Here is a 20,777-nt window from a genome sequence, read left to right as displayed (position 1 = left end):
TTTTCCCGCCCAATGTGCAGCATTTACAACACGCACATGCAATCATAACTCTTACCGTGCTTCTAGAAATACAGGTATACGACTTTTACTAGTAAAAGATATTCGAAAAATAACTTGTGTGCAATCAAAGTATTTGTATAGCGAAAATCATTTCCCCGATTTTTGTTGTTTACGGTAATGAACATAAGAACCAATATGTGAATACAATTAATTGTATTTTTAAGTGTAGTTGTCATGTATTTAATGTCAGTAGATGTGTTTGTCAGATATTGTTTAAAAAAAAAAAAAAATTCTGTAAACCAGGTGTCAAACTAATTTTAACCAGGGCCGCTTGTACAGTGAATCAAAAAATACATGTAAATGTATACATGATATTACAAAATTGCCTATGCATTTGATCATATTTTTTTCACATGTGAAAAAAAATCTATAGAATGGCAGCTCAGTCACCAGAATTTTACCGTATCATTTTTTTTAAATATATATTTTTACAGCATATTACTGTAAATTGAAAAATGGTACCACTGTTTTTTTTTTCAGGTAAAATTCTGGTGACTGAGCGGACAATTTTTTTTATCGAAAAATCTATGGTTGTTGTTGTTTTTGCGATGTATTACTGAAAATAGAAAAACAGTACCATATTTTTTTAACTACCATTTATTACAATTACATACATACATATATAAATATATGTAATTCTATTGTCATTTTTACAACGTACACATTTAATAGATTACTGGCTTTGAAATCAAAAGTCAGATTTTTATTGGAAAAAAAAATACTTTGTAATATATGTCACATTTATAGGAAATACGAAACTAATAGTTCATTATTACAGATTATAACTTTTTTCCTACCTAAATTATTTCAAATACAACTAACATAACATGATAAATATTACAGATCCATCCATCCATTTTTCTACCGCTTGTCCCTATGTATGATAATAATTGTTACATTATTAGATATTCTTGAATAAAACACTAAACACACAAATCTCCGACCTCATGACGTCAATACTGACACTTAATTTTAAAAAAACCAACTAATAATTATCCCCTCCTGCTCCGGCCCGGCTGCACCAAATGATAATATAAATATTTTTAATAAAGTCAAATACAAATAAGGCAACAAGAGAAGTATCCTACACTTCTCTTTTGTAAAGTAAATCTGAACAGCCGATATGGGCATCTACATCAACTATATGATTTGCCGGAAAAATTGAACAGGAAAAAAAAAAAAAAAACATTTAATAAAAAAATAAAACACTAATCAATAGAAATGGCAATTCCGGAAGTGACGCCGACACCCGGTAGTAAATTGTCCAGCAGCTATCTAATAAGGTAGCACCTTCAAACCAGGTCAGTTCCTTTAATCTCAATTGTTTTTGCTTCAAATGCTGTTATTTTTTTTTTTTTTAAACTTTTTATGTAGTTTACATGTATGAGACATTGGACGTTCGTTTCGTTGAGAAAATTACAGCTAGCTTAACGAGCTATTTAGCTTGAAATGATCAACAGGTGTTCTTTCTGTGTGGGCACGATTTGGAATAAGACAAAATGTTGGTTTCCTCTTTTAAAGTTTGTAAGGGAGGAGAACATTATCACAGATAAGTATGTGTTCTTATTAGATATTCTTGAATAAAACACTTAACAGAGAAAACAGTATATCTGACCTCATGACGTCAACACTGACACTAATTAAAAAAAAATAAAAAAAAATTGATCAATAAAAATGGCACTTGGCTGTGAAAACGATGATGCTGTGTTCCAAATTTCAGTTATTTACTGAAACTGAGTGAGCCTATGGCTTTGCACTTTGTTATATACATATATATATATATTTTGCATTCTATTTTTCTGGCACTGTTTTGTACTGTTTTTGTACTTACTTTGGTTATTATTTTCAACTGTTTGTAAATGTTGAAATTTATAAATAAAGGTTTATAAAATAAAAATAATAATAATACAAAATAAAATAAAAATGGCACTTCCGGAAGTGACGCCGACACACGGAAGTAACTTGTCCAGCAGCTATCTAGCGAGCTAGCTTGTTTTAAAGATGTGCTATTTGGATTTACACTGTATGAATTTTTTTTTAAAATGAATTTTACCTTTGCAACCTCATTATGCTATTGGCTAAGTTGTAAATTCATAAATGCAAGTTTCTCAATACCCGACCTGTTTTTTGTGCCTTTAAAAAAGAATTAGAACTCTATGTTAAAACACTCTCTACCTCTAACAACCAAAAAGCTGTGAAAACGATGATGCTGTGTTCCAAATTTAAATTATTTACAGAAATTGTGTGAGCCTATGGCTTTGCACTTTGTTTGTTATATATATATATTTTGCATTCTATTTGAGTTACTTTGAATTTACAACCCCCTGGCGCTGTTTTGTACTGTTTTTGATTTTTATTTCTCAACTGTTTGTAAATGTTGCAATTTATAAATAAAGGTTTATAAAATTAAAAAAAAAAATTCTAGCAATCTAGCGCCTTCAAACCAGGTCAGTTTCTTTTATCTCGGTTGTTGTTCGCTTCAAATGCTGTTATTTAAAAAAACCAAAAACTTTATGTAGTTTACATGTATGAGACATTGGACGTTCGTTTTGTTGCGAAAATTACAGCTATCTTTACGAGCTAATTAGCTTGAAATGATCAACAGGTGTTCTTTCTGTGTGGGTACGATTTGGAATAAGACAAAATGTTGGTTTCCTCTTTTAAAGTTTGTAAGGGAGGAGAACATTATCACAGATACGTTTGTTTCATTATTAGATATTCTTGAATAAAACACTTAACAGAGAAAACAGTATCTCCGACATCATGACGTCAACAAACCTATCAATTACACAAGGCCAAGTACCAAAAGATTTTAAGATAAAAGGAAGCAAATTGGAACCTGGCAACTACCGACCTGTTTCTATTCTCAGTTCCATTTCGAAAGTAATGGAGAAAATAGTTCATGAACAGGTCGATAGTTACCTTGCCACTAATAAACTCATGTACAAATTCCAATCCGGCTTCAGAACTAACCACTCCACTGACACATGCCTTCTCTATCTGACTGACCACATCAAACATGAGGTGGACGTGGGCAAATACTGCGGCATGGTCATGCTGGACCTTCAGAAGGCCTTTGACACCGTTAACCACGCTATACTGTTGGATAAGCTCAGAGCAATCGGATTTAACAAAACCTCATGGAGCTGGATGCAATCTTACTTGGAGGGGAGGGAGCAGGTGGTAGAGGTGAACGGCACCGTGTCCCCCCCCCCCTCTCGGTGAGCTGTGGAGTCCTCCAAGGCAGTATATTGGGACCTTTACTGTTCCTAATATACATAAACGACATGTCATTGGCATGCGACTGTGAATTGTTTTTGTTTGCGGATGACTCTGCCCTGCTGGTATCCGGCAAGGACAAGTCACAGGTGGAGATAATCCTCAGTGCTGAGCTGTGTAGAACTTGCACCTGGCTCGCTGACAATAAGCTATCCATACACTTGGGTAAAACAGAATCCATCCTGTTTGGGTCCCACATCAACCTTAAGAAAGTCAATGACTTCACTATTGAAGTGGGTGACATTGTTATCACCAGGAAAGATGAGGTCACCTACCTAGGTTCCATTCTAGAGGCTCAACTTTCCTGTGATAAAATGGCAACCAAGGTAATCAGAAAGGTTAACCAACGAACGAGATTTCTCTACAGAATCTCCTCTCTGGTCAACAAAAGCACCTTGAGGATTCTGGCGGGAACTCTCGTTCAACCCTTTTTCGATTACGCATGCACCTCTTGGTACCCTAGCACCTCCAAAACCCTCAAATCTAAACTCCAAACATCTCAGAACAAGCTAGTCAGGTTACTTCTAGACCTCCACCCCAGATCCCACCTCACTCCTACCCATTTCTCTAAAGTGGGCTGGCTCAAGGTGGAGGACAGAGTTAAACAACTTGCACTGAGCCTAGTCTATAAAATCCACTACACCTCCCTGATACCGAAGTACATGTCAAACTACTTCCTTAACGTAAATTACCGCCATAACCACAACACCAGGGGGAGCTCCACTAACCATGTTAAACCCAGATTCCGAACTAACATTAACTAAATTCTCTTTCTATGCCACATCAATGTGGAATGCGCTCCCAACAGGTATAAAAGAAAGGGCTCTCTCTCTCTCTCTCTCTCTCTCTCTCTCTCTCTCTCTCTCTCTCTCTCTCTCTCTCTCTCTCTCTCTCTCTCTCTCTCTCTCTCTCTCTCTCTCTCTCTCTCCTCTCTCTCTCTCTCTCTCTCTTTATGTCCACTACTTGCTGTCCATATCCTACCCTCTCCACACCCCTGATTGTAAATAACGTAAATAATTCAATGTGATTATCTTGTGTGATGACTGTATTATGATGATAGTATACATGATAGTATATATCTGTATCATGAATCAATTTAAGTGGACCCCGACTTAAACAAGTTGAAAAACTTATTCGGGTGTTACCATTTAGTGGTCAATTGTACGGAATATGTACTTCACTGTGCAACCTACTAATAAAAGTCTCAATCAATCAATCAAAAAAACACTGACACTAATTAAAAAAAACAAAACAAACAAAAAAAATTGATCAATAAAAATGGCACTTGGCTGTGAAAACAATGATGCTGTGTTCCAAATTGAAGTTATTTACTGAAATTGAGTGAGCCTATGGCTTTGCACTTTGTTTGTTATATATATATATATTTTGCATTCTATTTTTCTGTCGCTGTTTTGTGCTGTTTTGTACTGTTTTTGTACTTACTTTGATTATTATTTTCAACTGTTTGTAAATGTTGAAATTTATAAATAAAGGTTTATAAAATTAAAAAAATAATAATAATAAAAAATAAAAATAAAATAAAAAATAAAATAAAAATGGCACTTCCAGAAGTGACGCCGACATACGGAAGTAACTTGTCCATCAGCTATCTAGCAAGCTAGCTTGTTTTAAAGATGTGCTATTTGGATTTACACTGTATGAAAACAAATTTGAAAATGAATTTTACCTTTGCAACATCATTATACTATTGGCTAAGTTTTATATTCATAAATGCAAGTTTCTCTATACCGACCTGTTTTTTGTGCCTTTAAAAAAGAATTAGAACTCTATGTTAAAACACTCTCTACCTCTAACAACCAAAAAGCTGTGAAAACGATGATTTTTGTACTGTTTTTGTACTGTTTTTGATTATTTCTCAACTGTTTGTAAATGTTGCAATTTATAAATAAAGGTTTATAAAATTAAAAAAAAAAAATCTAGCAAGCTAGCGCCTTCAAACCAGGTCAGTTTCTTTTATGTCAGTTGTTCTTTGCTTCAAATGCTGTTATTTAAAAAAAACAAAAAACTATGTAGTTTACATGTATGAGACATAGGACGTTTGTTTTGTTAAGAAAATTACAGCTAGCTTAACAAGATAATTAGCTTGAAATGATCAACAGGTGTTCTTTCTGAGTGGGCACGATTTGGAATAGGACAAAATGTTGGTTTCCTCTTTTAAAGGCCTACTGGAACCCACTACTACCGACCATACAGTCTGATAGTTTATATATCAATGATGAAATCTTAACATTGCAACACATGCCAATACGGCCGGGTTAGATTAGTAAAGTGCAATTTTAAATTTCCCGCGAAATATTCTGCTGAAAACGTCTCGGTATGATGACGTTTGCGTGTGACGTCAAGGATTGTGCGGACATATTGGGACACCATTGTGGCCAGCTATTAAGTCGTCTGTTTTCATCGCAAAATTCCACAGTATTCTGGACATCTGTGTTGGCTGTGTTTGCAATTTGTTTAATGAACATTGAAGACAGCAAAGAAGAAAGCTGTAGGTGGGATCGGTGTATTAGCGGCTGGCTGCAGCAACACAACCAGGAGGACTTTGAGTTGGATAGCAGACGCGCTACCGTGAGTACGCATTTGGCTTCCAAACATTTGATCGCTTGCCCGCACGTGCGTGCAGCTATGTGCATGTCACGTACGTAACTTTGGGGAAATATATGTGCTGTATGAACTTTACGGAGGTGAACGGTACTTTGGGCTGTGGGATTGAGTGTGTTGTGCGGGTGTTTGATTTGCATTGGTGGGTTATATGGACGGGATTAATTATGCGGATTAATTTGTGGCATATTAAATATAAGCCTGGTTGTGTTGTGGCTAATAGAGTATATATATGTCTTGTGTTTATTTACTGTTTTAGTCATTCCCAGCTGAATATCAGGTCCCACCCGCCTCTCACAGCATCTTCCCTATCTGAATCGCTTCCACTGCCCTCTAATCCTTCACTCTCACTTTCCTCATTCACAAATCTTTCATCCTCGCTCAAATTAATGGGGTATTTGTCGCTTTCTCGGTCTGAATCGCTCTCGCTGCTTGTGGCCATGATTGTAAACAATGTGCAGATGTGAGGAGCTCCACAACCTGTGACGTCACGCTACTTCCGGTACAGGCAAGGCTTTTTTAATCAGCGACCAAAAGTTGCAAACTTTATCGTCGATGTTCTCTACTAAATCCTTTCAGCAAAAATATGGCAATATCGCGAAATGATCAAGTATGACACAGAATGGATCTGCTATCCCCGTTTAAATGAGAAAATTTCATTTCAGTAGGCCTTTAAAGTTTGTAAGGGAGGAGAACATTATCATAGATAAGTATGTTTCATTATTAGATATTCTTGAATAAAACACTAAACAGACAAAACAGTATCTCCGACCTCATGACGTCAACACTGACACTAATTAAAAAAACAAAAACTGATCAATAAAAATGGCACTTCCGGAAGTGACGCCAACACCCGAAAGTAACTTTGTCTAGCAGCTATGTAGCAAGCAGCACCTTCAAACCAGGTCAGTTTCTTTTATCTCAGTTGTTTTTGCTTCAAATGCTGTTATTTGAAAAAAAAAAAAAAGAAAAAAAAACTTTATGTAGTTTACATGTATGGAACATTGGGAGTTTGTTTTGTTGAGAAAATTACAGCTAGCTTAACGAGCTAATTAGCCTGAAATGATCAACGGGTGTTCTTTCTGTGTGGGCACATTTTGGAATAGGACAAAATGTTGGTTTCCTCTTTTAAAGTTTGTAAGGAAGGAGAATTTACAAATTTAATCCCTAATAAAGATCAAGTCATTGTCCATTTTCAGATTCACCATCTTAGATTTATTTGACAGTGTGATTGTTTGAAGCAACTCCAATTCCATCATGGCCGCAAGTAGGAACATTGAGACATCCTGCCATCACTAGCCCCTCGCAAAATGTCGGTCCTCTCCTTCTTCACAAGGTCTAACACACCGTTCTAAAGTGGGGTTGGGTTGTCTGAGTTGTTGAGTCTGGTTTCCATGGTAACTTTTCCTCCTCTGGCTTATCTTGATTATTGCCGCTCGCAAATCCTCTCACTCTCATGTCAAGGCTCTGTTGTCTCTTTTTGTGTGTGTTACTTTTAAACTAACCATTTACAGTAATACTTAATGGTATACTATAATAACTATGCAGACATATAATAGGAATATCAATAAATCGTTTTATTCGGTGTATGTGTATGATAGCAATATGCATAGTTAGCATTAAAAATGTTCAAATCCTTCGAATACAAACATTAATGATATTAATAACCTGGTCATCTAAACACATCTAACTTGTTAATGTTAAATACCTACCATTCTGTTACCTGAGAAATACATGTGAAACATATGTTTATACTTTCCTTTGTTGTTTTAATTGCTAAAACGGTAAGAGCTATAATGGCATGTAATTATTATTTTGTTATGGTAAAATAAGTTGGCCTGACAATCCTTTTTTAGTAATTGTAGAAAATATAGACATTAAAAATATGTTCTGTTAAACCACTCATTTGGTGAACTGAAGTGGAGTTTTTGTTTTATATTTTGGTTTAAAAAGTGTAATTTTGAAGCAATTTTAATTGTTCTGTATGATCCTCAGTTCTTTGAAGAAGTTGAGAACAAAAACAAGACACATTGATGATGTTGTTGCGCCCTCTACTGGTGGAACATCCACACTGACGGCTTGAAGAATAATATGTCAGATGTTTATTGAATTATCATGAAGGGCTATTTGATCTGTAAGAATTCAGACTTGACATTCTTTAGTGGTTTGGAATTGTAGTTAATTAAGTTCCAGGACAATTCTGCTCTGTTTCAGATGATTTTTTTCTTTCTACAAGCCCACAGGAAGCAGGCGTGCAGAACGGATTTGTTTTATTGCTTCTATTTTGCTGGCCGTCTGGTGGTGCTGCATGGTTGTGGACCAGAGAGCCACGAAGACACAAAGTGGTCCAGACGGCAGGTATGTGTTTCTATTAAATATGAAATTGCAGCGTATGATTTATGGCCCGCCGGTCCCAGGTCACTTTGCGTTGACAACACAATCGTGGCCGCTGTCAGTGTGCGACGTGAGCAACACAACGGTCGGAGTGACACAAATCAGACGCAACATTTCACGCTGTGGAATGTCGGCCGGGTTTGCGTTCCTGGAGTCTTTCCACTCGCCGTCTCCCGCCAGTGGAAGACAAATATGTTTCTTGGCCAGCCAGCGTGTCTTCTGATTGGTGATATAAACGCCTAATTGCTTTAAGAAAGACATACGTGACCCCCCCCTCCAACTCTCAACGCCCCCCTCCCTCGCTGGACGTCAGCTCAGATTTCCCAGGTGCCTCTCTGTCTGCCAGACGTAACAAAATAACATCTCTGCTCACCAGCTTATTTTTCAAACACTTTTTTCTTTTCTTCATTCCTGGGAGAGGGCCGCCGCAGATCGTGACGCCACGCTCCTCTGCGTCCGCGTTGTTGGCCGAGGCCGCTGTCTTTTCGACCTCTGACCCTATCACCTCAACGCTCGTGTTTGGATTCAATGCATCCTGCCGGGTTGTTACGTAACGTGCCCCTTGTTGTCATAGCAACGACAACTTCTTTGCAGCCATGCGCATAAAAATCATCTGTTCTAGTGTCAGACTGGGGCCATCATGAAAGCTTGACTGGGCGATATTTATTTTCACTAATAATTTGATTCAGGGTTTTTTTTTCTACTAGATAATTTATAACAAGTTTCACTTTTATTTGATCAAAAACTATTACCATGCATTCCATGATATAAGCTTCTACAAACCCTGTTTCCATATGAGTTAGGAAATTGTGTTAGATGTAAATATAAACGGAATACAATGATTTGCAAATCATTTTCAACCCATTTTCAGTTGAATATGCTACAAAGACAACATATTTGATGTTCAAACTGATAAACATTTTTTTTTGTGCAAATAATCATTAATTTTAGAATTTGATGCCAGCAACACGTGACAAAGAAGTTGGGAAAGGTGGCAATAAATACTGATAAAGTTGAGGAATGCTCATCAAACACTTATTTGGAACATCCCACAGGTGAACAGGCAAATTGGGAACAGGTGGGTGCCATGATTGGGTATAAAAGTAGATTCCATGAAATGCTCAGTCATTCACAAACAAGGATGGGGCGAGGGTCACCACTTTGTCAACAAATGCGTGAGCAAATCGTTGAACAGTTTAAGAAAAACCTTTCTCAACCAGCTATTGCAAGGAATTTAGGGATTTCACCATCTACGGTCCGTAATATCATCAAAGGGTTCAGAGAATCTGGAGAAATCATTGCACGTAAGCAGCTAAGCCCGTGACCTTCGATCCCTCAGGCTGTACTGCATCAACAAGCGACATCAGTGTGTAAAGGATGTCACCACATGGGCTCAGGAACACTTCAGAAACCCACTGTGAGTAACTACAGTTGGTCGCTACATCTGTAAGTGCAAGTTAAAACTCTCCTATGCAAGGCGAAAACCGTTTATCAACAACACCCAGAAACGCTGTCGACTTCGCTGGGCCTGAGCTCATCTAAGATGGACTGATACAAAGTGGAAAAGTGTTCTGTGGTCTGACGAGTCCACATTTCAAATTGTGAATTTGGAAACTGTGGACGTCGTGTCCTCCGGACCAAAGAGGAAAAGAACCACCCGGATTGTTATAGTTGCAAAGTTGAAAAAACAGCATCTGTGATGGTATATTAGTGCCCAAGACATGGGTAACTTACACATCTGTGAAGGCGCCATTAATGCTGAAAGGTACATACAGGTTTTGGAGCAACATATGTTGCCATCCAAGCAATGTTACCATGGACGCCCCTGCTTATTTCAGCAAGACAATGCCAAGCCACGTGTTACATCAACGTGGCTTCATAGTAAAAAAGTGCGGGTACTAGACTGGCCTGCCTGTAGTCCAGACCTGTCTCCCATTGAAAATGTGTGGCGCATTATGAAGCCTAAAATACCACAACGGAGACCCCCGGACTGTTGAACAACTTAAGCTGTACATCAAGCAAGAATGGGAAAGAATTCCACCTTAGAAGCTTAAAAAATGTGTCTCCTCAGTTCCCAAACGTTTACTGAGTGTTGTTAAAAGGAAAGGCCATGTAACACAGTGGTGAACATGCCCTTTCCCAACTACTTTGGCACGTGTTGCGGCCATGAAATTCTAAGTTAATTATTATTTGCAAAAAAAAAATAAAGTTTGAGTTTGAACATCAAATATCTTGTCTTTGTAGTGCATTCAATTGAATATGGGTTGAAAAGGATTTGCAAATCATGGTATTCTGTTTATATTTACATCTAACACAATTTCCCAACTCATATGGAAACAGGGTTTGTACTTTTTTCCTACACTTTGAACCCTGTGGTTTATTACATTTTTTTTCTTCGATGACATCCATAATGTTTTGTGTTCGATAGTTTTCATAAAACTCAAGTGGCGCCATCTTTTAGACCAGTTTGCTCACTGCAGGTTTACTGCTTTAAACCGGAAGTACAAGTGACGTTCCGTCTTCTAGTCGTCCAAAGAGTTCAGTTTAATTTTATTTATTTACATAGCACATTTAAAAACATCCCCAGTTAGCCAAAGTGCTGTACAGACATAAGAAAAGGGGCACACAGTGTCACATTTACATTGTAACACGGAAGGATGAATAAAATACAGTAGTAAAATATACCTTAAAAGAAGTGCAGAATATATCACCTAAAATACTAAAATGTAACAAATAAATAAATAAAGGATAAAACAAGAAAAAAAAACAACCAAGATATCCTGTCTAACTGGATTTGACCGCCAGGGAGTAAAAATGTTTTTAGCCTAGATTTAAATTGGCTCAGAGGCTGGGAGGACCTAATAGATAATTAATTACCAATGATTGTCACACACACACTAGGTGTGGTGAAATTATCCTCTGCATTTGACCCATCATCCTTGATCACCCCCTGGGAGGTGCGGCGAGCAGTGAGCAGCAGCGGTGGCTGCGCCCGGGAATCATTTTGGTGATTTAACCCCCAATTCCAACCCTTCATGCTGAGTGTCAAGCAGGGAGTTAATGGGTCCCATTTTTACAGTCTTTGGTATGACTCGGCCGGGGTTTGATTTCACGACCTATAGATCTCAGGGCGGACACTTTAACAATTGAAGGTTGTTCCACAGTCTGGGCTCTGCCACTGCGAAGGCTCTATCTGAGAGACTCTTCATTAATCACTTCAAGCAACGTTTGTAAGTTTTACAATATATCTAAAACAATTCTTACTTTACTAAACCTTCCCATGTGTGATGTCTGTAGGAGTGTTTTCATGCATATTTGTACGTGCTATCATAATCAAGCTAGCGTCGTCAGCATTAGGTAATATGCTAACACGCTCACAGGTGTCTGTGGTAGTATTTTTAACACAGAGTGGCATTCGTTTCGTAAATTCACCAAGACGTCACCGTGGAGTTATTGAGTCTGTTTAGCTGATTGGAGTGAGTGGGTGCATGACGATGACTTCTGTTTTGTTGGATCAATCGTTTTACTGCCTTGTTACACCGTTTGGAAACAATTAAGGTATGTAAATAAACATTTACAGAATATTTCTGTGGGAATAACTCATTTCACAACGTATATATCTGCGACTTATAGTCCGGTGCGGCTAATATATGGAACCCCTTTTTTTTTTTGGTAAAATGTAGTGGGTGTGACTTATATACCCGTGCGCTCTATAGTCCGGGAAATACAGTAGTTTGTAATGCCACTGCATACTGTGCATCTTACACAATTCTAATTTTTATGAAGTGTTTATTTTTTATTTTTAGAACAGATATAAATTGGACTTTATTGAAAATAATTTTCAAAAGTAAACAGATGAATTGTAGCTATTGTAGCTAATTCTGGCACAGTTACTGTGATGCTTTTGCAAATGTATCAAAATGCATTGTTTTAACAAATAGTTATTTAATATAGAACTTCCTATGGGAAGCAAATTTTCCGTCTTAAATAAAATACTTGTGTAAATAAAAATCTAGCATCAAAAGGTTTTTCTTTTCCACTCTTTGGGCAACACATATTTAGCCACATGCAGAGGGACTGCTTTAGTGATCGTTTTCCACTGTGCTCCTTATCATACATGATAGCTCGTGTAAATGATTCCGCGACAGTAAGCTGCTTTTGAGCCGGAGTTTGTTGTTCTTCTCTGTTCTTGTTCTCCACTCGGCTGGATGCTTCTGTTTCAAATGCTGGAATAACTTTGTTGTGCGCCTGTCTTTTTTTTAAACAAACTTTGCAGCGTGCTGTCATTTGTTTGATGCCTGTTGCCAAAAATCCAAACCACTCACAGCACTTTTATTTTCTTTGGAACAAACGTCTCGCTATGATTTGCATTAGCATTAGCCATGTTTTGCTGGGTGTGTGGAAATATGGCAGAGGACTAAAGCTACGGAAGCTCCTGAGGGCAAAAATATGCCCCCCAAAAAACATTGATATATTTTTTTAATTGTCTGCAACAAAACTCAAATTTATTGATATAATTTTTATCACATTTAACATTGTGTATAGAAGAAGTGTAGATAAATGTTAACTTTGCTAACAAGTGAAGATGCATGTGTCAACGCTGGAGTCAAATGTTAGTGCCACACGGAAGCTCCTGAGGGGAAAAATATGCCCCCCAAAAAACATTGATATATTTTTTTAATTGTCTGCAACAAAACTTAAATGTATTGATATACTTTTTTTATCACATTTAACATTGTGTATAGAAGAAGTGTAGATAAATGTTAACTTTGCTAACAAGTGAAGATGCATGTGTCAACGCTGGAGTCAAATGTTAGTGCCACAGTTTTGTTAAGCTGAAGACACAAGTTGTCACCTTCTCTTCCTGTTTGACAGGAAGGGGGGTCATTTATTGTTTACTTTGCTCCACAAGCACACACGTTGAGTGTCCCTTCCTCCTCTCCCTTACCCTTGGTGGTTTCTGGCAGCAGCGTCAGATACCTGTGCGTCTATCAGTGCAGGCAGCAGCAGGACGAACCGGGCAATATATTCTCCAATAAATCGAGGGCTTGGTGATATGGCTGAAAACTGTATCACAATAGATCGATATCGATAATTATTACCTATGGAAAATAAGGAGCATGAGAAAAAATATAAGAAATGTAAACATTTTATTTCAAATGTAACCTTCCTCTGGTTATAATCCCCTCAGCTATCAAGGTATAAAGGAAATGTCAACACAAGCAATTAAAATATTCAATGTAAACAAAATTGTAAAATCACATTGAACACTAAACAATAAGCTCTTAAAACGAAGGTGCAAAAATAAGGAATATGTAAGAAATGCTTTATAAAGTGTAAGAAAATAGTGCAATGTGTGGAAATGTAAACATTGAGAAACCTGAGAAGTATTTTCTGCAGGTATAATACCAGGAAGTTACAGCTGTGCTCTAAAGGGTGAGCGTGGCTAATGTGGTGTGGTGTTAGTGGTCTTGGTGGTGGCGAGAGCCCTGCATCCTTTACAGACCAAAATGGTCTGACTACGATCCCTTTTGAAAAAACAAAACAAAAAGTGCCATACTGTCCAAGTGACTTTTCCTCTTTTGTCCACAATTTCTTCATTTTTACTTTCTCTTCTCACTCCATGCAGAGAATCAACCGCCAGACAACATGATGGCGCAACCAAACTTGATAGTTGATACTGTTACCTGATTGGCTTTGAACGTAGAACGTTCACTGATCAGTGATCTTTTCAAGAGTTGCTCGGTTACCAGAAAGCGAGTGTGTTTGTTCATGCAACCAACTTTGTTTTGCAACTTCCGCTTTCTTCCGACAAAGAATAAAAAAATGTATCAAACGTTTTATTGCACACATTTTTTATTGATAAACTACGTGTCAATGGCGATATATATTGGAACCTTTTTAATAGCCCAGCTCTAATGCAAAACGTTTCTTACGTATTGGTACCGTTTTTGGGATCTGCATAAGTCTCGGAAATGTGAAATCAAACCGTGGAGGCATTGCGGAGATATTTATCAAATAATCTTGTCTTCCTTCATATTTCCGGGAAACGAGCTGTTTGGAGTTAACACACTTTATGTTTTTCCCAGGTGTGACATCAGCGGATTATCCATACATGGTATAAATTTACCCAGTGTTTTGCGTGAGTCGGCCATTGTAGTCAATAAGATCCTTCTTTTTCTCCATCCTCTTGTTGTGGGGCAGACTGGCTCATATATACACATGCATCCTCCACTGTTGCCATTTCTAATACAAAGTAGCGTATAGTTCGAACTTATATCTATCAATTAACTCAATATGGACATGCTAAAAACTGCAACATGGCTGACAAGGAGAAGACCCAGTCGAAGTGGAGGCACATTATTAAGACCACCTACGACGGTGAGAAAGCAGCTTGAAAATAGTCTGTAAAACATAATCGATGCAACATTTTGACCAAATAACCACCATTACATGTTATGTAGACCACAAGGACGAGTTTTATATGTAGAATAAACATCACATGACACTTTTTAATTGAAAAACATGTAATCAATGGCTCCATCGGCATGGAGAGGGAAGTTCCCCTTAACTTGAACAACGTAATTCCCCCTTGGTAAATACCTATTGTCATCACCACAACATAATAGAAAATAACATGATAATAAATAATCTGCTGTAATGCAGGGCTATTCAACTACATAATAAAAAGGGCCACCGTTTCAAGAGCCCAAGGGCTCAGGGGCCGGATAACAATATTTGGATGTTACGTCAGAAAGTGCCTCTGCAGGTTGTATTCCCCTGAGACAGCGTTTACTTAAAGGCCTACTGAAATGATTTTTTAAAATGTAACCCTTGTGTGGTGTTCGGGTCTGTGGGACCCGTTTTCGAATTTTATTAAAATAATAATTATACAATTAATTAATTTTTCAAACTGAGACTCACTGGCTTTGGCTCATTTTCTGTGAAGAACATATATCAGAATATATATTTAATGAACACACACCATACACCCCCCTACACATTTCTATTACATATAAGATGTCCGGGGTCCACTGGACGCGGGGCTAATAGAAGTGTGGAAATTGATGTTCTGTGTACCACACACACACACACACACACACACACACACACACACACACACACACACACACACACACACACACACACACACACACACACACACACACACACACACACACACACACACACACACACACACACACACACACACACACACACACACACACACACACACACACACACACACACACACACAGCAGGGCTAGACGGGGAGGACAGAGTGTAGGTACACAGAACATCAGAGGGTCAAATGTGCGACAAAATGAGCGCAGACAGTGTTGACAAACAATGTTGCAACCTTGTGTGGGAACCGCAGATGCAGAAACACAAAAGAAGAATCCCTGTGGGATGCAGAAACTGGCAGAGAAATTTCCCGGGCAACGTTCATATTGTTGTTACTCAGCCAGTGTTTGTGGGTCTTAGAGTTAGACTTACTTTTTATTGTTGTTCAAATTTGAACTTTACAGTACAGATAAGAACGAAATTTCGTTGTATTAGCTGGTTGGCAGTGCAGGATAAAAAAGCAATAAGGTGCAGATGTAAATAAATAGATTACTGTAAAGATAAATATATATTGCACTTTTGCATATGCATCCACGTTTATGGATGTATGTTATATTGTCTTTATATTCCAGCGAGTTCATCCATTTTTGGGGGGAATTGAGGGGATAATTATGATGCGTTCAAGAGTCTTACGGCCTGAGGGAAGAAGCTGTTACAGAACCTGGAGGTTCTGCTACGGAGGCTGTGGAACCTCTTTCTAGAGTCCAGCAGTGAAAACAGTCCTTGGTGGGGGTGGGAGGAGTCTCTGCAGATTTTCTGAGCCCTGGTCAGGCAGCGGCTTTTTGCGATCTCCTGGATAGGAGGAAGAGGAGTCCTGATGATCTTTTCCGCCGTCCTCACCACTCTCTGGAGAGACTTCCAATCTGAGGCACTGCAGGCTCCAGTCCAGACAGAGATGCAATTGGTCAGTAGGCTCTCTATAGTGCCTCTGTAGAATGTGGTGAGAATGGGGGGAGGGAACTGTGCTCTTTTCATCCCACGCAAAAAGTGCATGCGGTGCTGAGCTCTTTTTACAAGAGCTCCGGTGTGTAGGGACCAGGTTATATTGTCAGTTATCTGCACCCCCAGGAACTTGGTGCTGCTTACCATCTCCACCGCTGTGCCGTTGATGAAGAGTGGAGCGTGGCTGGACTGGTGCTTCCTGAAGTCGACAATGATATCCTTGGTCTTGTCGACGTTCAGGACCTGGTTGTTGGTTCTGCACCAGTCAACCAGATGTTTCACCTCCTACCTGTAGTCCATGTCGTTGTCACGGATGAGGCCCACTACTGGAGTGTCGTCCGCATACTTCACAATGTGGTTGGTAGTGGGCCTGGCGCAGCAGTCATGGGTCATCAACGTGAACAGCAGCGGACTCAGGACGCAGCCCTGGGGGGAGCTGGTGCTCAGGGAGATGGCACTGGAGGTGTTGTTGCCCACTCTCACAGACTGGGGTCTGTCTGTGAGGAAGTCAAGCAGCCAGTTGCAAAGGGGGGTACTGAATCCAAGGGGGGCCAGTTTGCTCACCAAGTGCTGCGGGATGATGGTGTTGAATGCCGAGTTGAAGTCCAGAAACAACATCCGCACGTGTGTCCTTTCCTTCCAGATGTGCTAAGCTCAGGTGGAGTGCAGAGGAGATGGCGTCCTCTGTGGAGCGGTTAGGGCGATAAGCAAACTGGTATGGGTCGAATGTGGGGGGAAGTCTGGAGACAATGTATTCCTTTACCAGCCTCTCGAAGCACTTCATTGCAGATGTTTTTTGGGATAAGTCAGTATTTTAACATAAAAGTGTTTGATTGTGAGGCATTAAAAGCCACAAAATGCAACAGGTCCATCAGACCCACAAACACTGGCTGAGTAACAACAATATAAACACCACACAAGGGTTAAACGGGAATAGCAGATCCATTCTATGTGTCATACTTGATCATTTCGCGATACTGCCATATTTTAGCTGAAAGGATTTAGTATAGAACAACGACGATAAAGATCGCAACTTTTGGTATCTGATAAAAACAACCCTTGCCCCTACCGGAAGTAGCGTGACGTCACAAGACAAAGGATTCCGCTTTGTTTACAATGGAGCGAGAGACATTCGGACCGAGAAAGCGACGATTACCCCATTAATTTGGCGAAGATGAAAGATTCGTGGATGAAGAACTTTAGAGTGAAGGACTACAGTGTAGTGCGGGGTGTATCTTTTTTCGCTGTGACCGTAACTTAGGTACAAGCTGGCTCATTGGATTCCACACTCTCTCCTTTTTCTATTGTGGATCACAGATTTGTATTTTAAACCACCTCAGATACTATATCCTCTTGAAAATGAGAGTCGAGAACGCGAAATGGACATTCACAGTGACTGAACATGTAAATACACGGTTAATAATTTTCAGCTTTGCGAAGCTAAAAAAATAGAAGCTAAGTTAGCTACAGAGCTAACGTGATAGCAGGCTCAAATGCAGATAGAAACAAAATTAAAAAAAACCCTGACTGGAAGGATAGACAGAAGATCAACAATACTATTAAACCATGAACATGTAAATACACGATTAATAATTTTCAGCTTGGCGAAGCTAAAAAAATAGAAGCTAACTTAGCTACGGAGCTAACGTGATAGCATCAGTCTCAAATGCAGATAGAAACTAAATTAAAAAAAACCCTGACTGGAAGGATAGACAGAAGATCAACAATACTATTAAACCATGAACATGTAAATACACGGTTAATAATTTTCAGCTTTGCGAAGCTAAAAAAATAGAAGCTAAGTTAGCTACAGAGCTAGCGTGATAGCAGGCTCAAATGCAGATAGAAACAACATTTTAAAAAAACCCTGACTGGAAGGATAGACAGAAGATCAACAATACTATTAAACCATGAACGTGTAAATACACGATTAATAATTTTCAGCTTGGCGAAGCTAAAAAAATAGAAGCTAACTTAGCTACGGAGCTAACGTGATAGCATCAGTCTCAAATGCAGATAGAAACTAAATTAAAAAAAAACCCTGACTGGAAGGATAGACAGAAGATCAACAATACTATTAAACCATGAACATGTAAATACACGATTAATAATTTTCAGCTTGGCGAAGCTAAAAAAATAGAAGCTAACTTAGCTACGGAGCTAACGTGATAGCATCAGTCTCAAATGCAGATAGAAACTAAATAAAAAAAAAACCCTGACTGGAAGGATAGACAGAAGATCAACAATACTATTAAACCATGAACATGTAAATACACGGTTAATAATTTTCAGCTTGGCGAAGCTAAAAAAATAGAAGCTAACTTAGATGCAGCGGCGGCGGCGGGCGTTGTACGCTTTTGACGACACCCCGGCCGCCGTCAGAGTCGGCAAGAAACATATATTTCCCCAAAGTTACGTACGTGACATGCACATATCGACACGCACGTACGGGCAAGCGATCAAATGTTTGGAAGCCAAAGCTGTACTCACCATAGTGCGTCTGCTATCCTGCTCAAAACACAACACAACCTCCTGGTGTTGGTGTTGCTACAGCCAGCCGCTAATACACCGATTGCACCTACAACTTTCTTCTTTGCAGTCTCCATTGTCCATTAAACACATTGCAAAAGATTCACCAACACAGATGTCCAGAATACTGTGGAATTTTGTCGAAGAAAACAGAGGTATTTGAATTGGGTCCAAACACTTCCCTTGACCTCGTGACGTCACGCGCATACGTCATCATACCGCAACGTTTTCAAGCGGAAGTTTCCCGGGAATTTTAAAATTGCACTTTATAAGTTAACCCGGCCGTATTGGCATGTGTTGCAATGTTAAGATTTCATCATTAATATATAAACTATCAGACTGCGTGGTCGGTAGTAGTGGGTTTCAGTAGGCCTTTAATTGCAAAGTAAACACATTGGCTTTCACACTGCACTGTCAATAAATTCACTATTCTGCCCTTGCTACTTGTTTCCAGCGTGTGCCGCTCGACAGATAGTTAACAGCATAAAGAAACAAAAGTGTTGTTGATGATTGATGGTCCTTTTTTCCAATCATTTTCCTTCCTCAGTTTTATTTGCTTGCACTTTCTTTTTATTTAGGTTTGTAAGACTGAAAATATAAACATATAATAAACATTACAAAAGTATGGCGACCATTGTGTGTTTTACATAATTAAAATAGAAGGTATAGTGTAAATACATTCACACAATAAACTACAAATGTTAACTCATATAGAAGTTAAACAACAGCATCAGCAAACATGAATGTGACTAATCACAATTAAATCTAAGGTGTAGCGTTACCGCCTTCTACTAGTTAAATTTAGCACTACATGAGCGTATTAAAGGACCTTTGATGACCAGAGTTACTCAGACAAAACAAACATGGTCACAAATACAAAAGACATCACAAAGTCAGCAATTTCATTACAAAACAAAATAAATATATTCATGCACAATATATACTTACAAAGATATGACCATGTTTTGTGAGGGGTCAGTAGTGCCATTTTTGGTTTGAGTGAGTATTCTACTTCTACTCATTCCTCTGCTGCTTCATTGTGACACATACGACTCTCGCTGTTGCCCCCTGTGGGGTGGTGGGAGTCTGCATACATGAGCAACACTAGTTTGAATGGTTTTACCAAGCCTATTTGGATGATGTTCGGCGGGTGAAATTAAAAGTTTTGCCGGGCCGGATGTGGCCCGCAAGCCGCTAGTTGAAAGGCACTGATATAAGACATAAATAAGATTTAACTTTGGCTAGAAATTATAGCATATTAAGCATGCTGTGGTGTCGAACGATGTTTTAGCGTCATCTTGAAGCCAAATCTAAATAGTTGTGAGTAATGTGTACGTGTAGTAGCATAGCAAGGAATGTTGTACATTTTATTTAAGCACACATGAAACATGCCTGCTTGTAATAAGTGATGAAAAGCAACGCTTGTTTTATCAATCAGTGTTTATTTGGATTCTGCAGCACAATGATAATAAAAATAATAATAATGGATTATTTGGGTTCTGCAGCACACTCATAATAAAAATAACATTATTAATGTATTATATCTCTGACCTGTCGTTCATGTAATTCTCTTCTTTTAGAGCACGTGTGCCCAAACGTTTTGAAGTAAAAATGTGCAAACACAGCGATTTTAGGTGTGGAATACAAATAGCCTGAATGTAAATAACATGGACGGATGGTAAGTAGTTCGTCGATATGCCATCAATGATGGTGTGAGCTTGAAAGATGTCAGTATGAATATGTATTTCATTTGGGAAGCCACTCTTTCGCTTGGGCAGCCCTATTCCAGAAACTCTTAATGTAGTGCAGGTGTTCCACTTCATCAT

At 38.6% G+C, this 20,777-nt stretch overlaps 1 long non-coding RNA gene across 3 annotated transcripts; it reads left to right on the top strand.

The window, feature by feature from the left end:
* Positions 1–824: 824 nt before the first annotated feature.
* LOC133652017 (uncharacterized) lies at positions 825–14,162 on the top strand. 3 transcript variants are annotated; one of them, XR_009826516.1, is made up of 3 exons: positions 825–1,361; positions 8,198–8,319; positions 13,985–14,162. It is a non-coding gene; the product is annotated as an uncharacterized LOC133652017 (long non-coding RNA). The 3 variants fall into 3 exon arrangements; XR_009826517.1 differs by having other exon boundaries at positions 8,176–8,319; XR_009826518.1 differs by having other exon boundaries at positions 825–1,613.
* Positions 14,163–20,777: the final 6,615 nt, after the last annotated feature.

Source organism: Entelurus aequoreus, linkage group LG06, assembly GCF_033978785.1.
Source record: "Entelurus aequoreus isolate RoL-2023_Sb linkage group LG06, RoL_Eaeq_v1.1, whole genome shotgun sequence".
Lineage (NCBI taxonomy): Eukaryota > Metazoa > Chordata > Actinopteri > Syngnathiformes > Syngnathidae > Entelurus > Entelurus aequoreus.
The sequence above is the reverse complement of the archived record's forward strand: the minus strand, read 5'-3'. Positions and strand labels throughout refer to the sequence as shown.